This window comes from Mustela erminea, chromosome 3 (genome assembly GCF_009829155.1).
Source record: "Mustela erminea isolate mMusErm1 chromosome 3, mMusErm1.Pri, whole genome shotgun sequence".
NCBI lineage: Eukaryota > Metazoa > Chordata > Mammalia > Carnivora > Mustelidae > Mustela > Mustela erminea.
Window position 1 is genome coordinate 33,063,548 of NC_045616.1, and position 5,609 is coordinate 33,069,156.

The window sequence follows — 5,609 nt, forward strand, 5'->3', positions numbered from 1 at the left end:
TTACAGGTATTATAAATACTGGCATGCTTCTGATTTTTTACAAATACACTGACTCCTGTTCATCTGTAGCTCTAATGTTTCATTTTACTTCTCCATCAAGAGCTTCTCAATCAAAAGCAATAATTAAAGAATACCTATAGTAGAGTCCCTTCAGTTGCATTCACCCCTCAACATGATCACCAGGGCATGAGACCAGTGGCCCGAGAAGTGAGGAAAGATGGGTCTTGAGGAGGAGCAGGCCCAACACTCTACCAGGCAGGGAGACTGTAGAGAGTAAGCATTGGAAGGGGTAAATTTAACAGTGATCGACACCCTCACTGCCTACCTCAAGGTGAGGGGTGCTTACAAATATCCAGATAGATAAGGAGACTGAGCACCTCAGGTTAGTGGGTTGACCTGCTGCTGCACCACTGAGGAACTGGTAAGTAGAGAAAGGTATTAAAAGAGGTATTATATGCAGTGCTTTACAAAGACACGGTCTGTTGCCTGGGTGAGATGAGAAGCCAGAACTCTGTTTTAGCACAAGAAACCCAAAGAGGGAAGATTAGATATACTTCATGACACATGAGTACCAAAAATGTATCAGCCCATCCATTCTGCAGTAGAGATCAGGGAGAATTCACTGGACACTGGGAAGATTTAAGAATTCAATCACCTCTCCACTACCTTGCATGGGCTGTATCTCCCCTCTGTGTGTTCAAATGTCAGCTAAGAAAAGAGAAGAGCATGAGAGGTAGAGAACATGAAAGACAAAGCAGTTATCCCAAAAGAAATAAGTTAATATTTAAATAGTCACTTGGGATAGAATCTGGGAAGATGGCAAAGTAGAAGGACCCTAAGCTCACCTCATCCTACAGATACAATTAGATAACACATCATTATAAATAACTGAGAAATAACCTGAAGACTGGCAGAATAAACTCCATAATTAAATGTATAGAAGAGGCCACATCAAAGAGGGTAGGAAGGTTGGAGACTTGTGGAGATCAAAACAGACCCTAGGACTGTCTTCAGGAAGGTGGGAGGGATCCACAGACACTAAGAAGGGAGAGAAACAGGCTATCACACCAGGGAGCCTGTACAGGGAAGATAGGTCCCTGTAATATTTGGTTTTGAAAACCAAAAATGGTCAGCATCACTAGCCATCAGGTAAATACAAATCAAAACCACAATGAGATACCACTTACACCAGTTAGAATGGCAAAAATTAACAAGACAGGAAACTAGTGTTAGAAAGAATGTGGAGAAAGGGGAACCATCTTACACTGTTGGTGGGAATGCAAGCTGGTACAACCACTCTGGAAAACAGTATGGAGGTTCCTCAAGACATTAAAATTAGAGCTACCTTACAACCCAGCAATGCACTACTAGGAATTTACCCCAAAGATACAGATGTAGTGAAAAGAAGGGCCACATGCACCCCAATGTTCATAGCAGCAATGTTCATGACAGCCAAAGTGTGGAAGGAGCTGAGATGCCTTCCAACAGAGGAATGAGTAAAGAAGATGTGGTCCATATATACAATGGAATATTACTCAGCTATCGGAAAGGATGAATACCCATCATTTGCATCAATATGGATGGAACTGGAGGGTATTATGCTAAGTGAACTAAATCAAGCAGAGAAAGACAATTATTATATGGTTTCACTAATATGTGGAACATAAGGAATAGTGTGGACCACCACAGGGGAAGGGAGGGAAATGTAAATGGGAAAAAATTAGAGGGAGATAAACCACGAGAGACTCTGAAATCCAGGAAACATGTTGGGGGTTACAGAAGGGAGGGGGGTGAGGGGTAACTGGGTGATGGGTATTATGTAGGGCACATGTTGTGATGAGCAGAGGGTATTATATGCAACTAATGAATTTCTGAACACTACCTCACAAATTAATGGTGTACTATATGTTGGCTAACTGAACATTTAAAAAAAAAAAAAAAAACCAGAGCAGCCAAATTTTGTGAGTTCTTAAAACTAGCAGGACTTAAAACCTGGAATTTTAAGAAATAGTGGGATGACTCTGGGAGAACCTGGAAAGTGAAAGGAAACTGAATCCTTGCCCTTAAAGAGACAGTATAACATCCCAAAGAGATAAAGTACAGACTCAGCAGTTTGAAAATTACCTGACACATAAGAGAGAAGGATTATTTACTAATCTAAAAGCATGTTCCAGAGGGACAAAGAACCTTGAGAGACTCCTTCAGGAACAAAGGAGCTGGAAGATACCATTTTCTTCCCTTGGCTCCCAGTATAAACAGTTGGAACCAGCTGTGGAAACCTGTAGGAATCAGTATGGTGCCGATGTTTCCTACATAACTTCCTTATTTCACAACCTGCCCAACAGCACTTCAGTGGATCAGTACAGTCTAGCCAGGCTAGCTTCAGTCAGGATGCTGCAGGGTCCAACCTTAGAAGACCAACATAAATCTTGCAAACACTGTGCATCTTGCCCTCATGTGCTTTTTGGATCTGCCATCCAATCCAGCTAGACTTGGTTACAACAGCAGCAGCAGCAGCAAATATCCTCTTTCAGAGGACCATGACCCAAACCTTGCTAAAACTATGTGCCCACCCCCAAACATGTTGTGGATTCACCCCCTCCAATACACGTTTTTGCAGGAGCCCATCCAAATCACGGCCACAAACCTGGCAGCGAGCAAAGAGCACTGACAGGGACCTGCATCACTCTGAAATAACTCCAGCCCTGGGGAGAGGGAAAGATAATGAGACATACCAGTTAGACTGTGACCCCTGCAGTGGGTTGGGGGAAGAAAGCTGGTCTGATTGCAAACCCCGCCAACCAATGAAACCCCTGAGGGGACAATACAGGGAAATCACCTTGCAGTTTGGTGCTACTTTATCTCTGCCAAATGTCTGGTCTGACTCAACTCAAGGCCAAGGTGGCCTCAGTTGAGTCCACTAACACCACAGGGAACAAACACCGACAACAATGCAGGCCAAGAGCCACTGTAGACAACTGGACTGAAAGCAAAAGTGGCTGAGCCACAACAGCAGAGTGCATGCAGCACACATAGGAGACGCCCCTAAAGTGCCAAGTTCTGGTAAAAAGAGGACTGTACTGCAAGGTGTTACAGATCTCTTCTTCATAAGGCTTCTACTTTCCTAAGACATAGAAACAGACACAGACAGTGAGACAAAATGAAAAGTCAGAGGAGTAAGTCCAAATGAAAGAAAAGGACAAAACTACAGTATAAGACCTAAGTGAAATGAAGATAAGTTATATGTCTGATTCAAAATGTAAAGTAATGATCATAAAGATTCTCACTGGACTTGAGAAAATAGTGGAGGACATTAGTGAAAGCCTTAATAAAGAGATAAAAAAGAACCAATCGGAGATGGCAAACACAATAAATGAAATTAAAAATGTAAAAGATGGACTATATAGAAGACTACAGGAAGCAAAAGAACAAATCAGTGACCTAGGGGACAGACTAATGGAAAACAATCAAGGTGAACAGGAGAGATTAAAATATATCAAAATAAAAATAGGAAAATCAGCAACACCACCAAGCATAATAACACTTGCTTTATAAGGATCCTAGAAGAAGAGAGAGAAAAGGGGGCAGAAAATGTAAGTGAATGAATAATAGCTGAAAATGTCCTGAATATGGGGGAGGAAACAGAAATTCAAATCTAAGAGGCACAGAGATCCCCCCAAAAATCAACCCAAGGAAGACCACACCTAGAACTTAGTAATTAAAATAGCAAACAGAGTGGTAAACAGGGAATTTTTAAAAGCAGCAAGAAGAAAGAAAACAGTTACATACAAGGGAAACTCTATAAGGCTATCAGCTGATTTTTCAGCAGAAACTTTACAGAACAGACAGGAGTGGCATAATATATTCAAAGTGCTCAAAGGGAAAAATCAGCAGCCAAAAATACTCTATCCAACAAGACTATCATTCACCATAGAAGGAGAGATAGAGTTTCCCAGATAAACAAAAGTTAAAGGAATTCATCACTACCAAACCAGCCCTCCAAGAAATGTTAAAGGGGAATTTGAGTAGAAAGGAAAGATCATAAAAAACTAAGAAAAATAGGAAGGATAAAAGTAGTTAAATTAAGTATGTTTGTAAAAAAAAAAAATAAGCCAAGAGATTCACAAAATAAAAGGATGTAAACTATGACACCATATACCTAAAGGACTAAAGAATGTATTCAAACTTAAGTGACTATCAGCTTAATAGAGCCTGCTATACGCAGATGTTATATACAATCCTGATGGTAGCCATAAATCAAAAATCAGTGATACATATGCAAAAAATAAAGAGGGAACAAATATATCACCAAAAAAGCCAACTTATCATAAGAAAAGATAATAAAAACAGAGAAAAACTACAAAAACAACCACAAAATGAGTAACAAAATGGCAATAATACATATCTATCAATAATTACTTTGAATGCCAATGGTCTAAATGCTCCAATCAAATGACACAAGGTGAAGAAATGGATAAAAAATCAAAACCCACCTATAATGTGCCCACAAGAGACTCATTTCAGACCTAAAGTCATATGCAGACTGAAAATGAGGGAATGGAGAAACATTTGTCATGCAAATGGATATGAAAAGAAAGACAGGTAGCAATATTTGTATTGGACAAAATAGACTTTATTTTTTATTTATTTTTTTTTTTCAAAATAGACTTTAAAACAAAGACAGTATCAAGAGAAAAAGAAGATATATCACATGTGAATATTTATGCACCCAATATGGGAGCACCTAAATACCTAAAACAATTAATAACAAACATAAAGGAAGTAATTGATAGTAATGCAATAATAGTAGGGAACTTTAACAACCCACTTACATCAAGATTATCCAAACAGAAGATCAAAAAGGGAACAGTGACTTTGAATGACATATTGTACCAGATGTATTTAACAGATATATTCAGAACATTCCATCCTAAGACAGCAGAATACACACTGTATTCAAGTACCCAAAGAACATTCTTCAGAATAGATCACATAACAAGTCTCAGCATATTCAAAGACACTGAAGTCATATCATGCATATTTTCTGACTAGAACAATATGAAATTAGAAATTAACCATAAGAAAAAATCTGGAAAGAACACAAATACATGAATGTTAAATAACATGTAACTAAACAAAGAATGGGTCAACTAAGAAATCAAAGAAATAAAAAAATACAAAGAGACAAATGAAAATGAAAACACAACATTCCAAAATATTTGGGATGCAGCAAAAGTGGTTCTAAGAGGAAAGTTTATAGTAATATAGGCCTACCACAGGAAGCAGGAAAAATCTCAAATATACAACCTAATTATATACCTAAAGGAACTAGAAAAAGAACAAAGAAAACCCCAAAACAGTAGAAGAAAGGAACAAATAAAGAGAAGAACAGAAATAAATGATACATAAGCTAAAACAAACAAACAAACAAAACAAAACAAAACAAAAAACAGATCAGTGAAACCATGAGCTGCTGCTTTGAAAAGTTCAATAAAATTGATAAAACTTCAGCTAGATTCATAGGATAGAGATAAAGGAAGAAAAAAAGGACTCAAACAAAATAAGAAATGAGAGAGCAGAAATAACAACAGATACCACAGAAATACAAA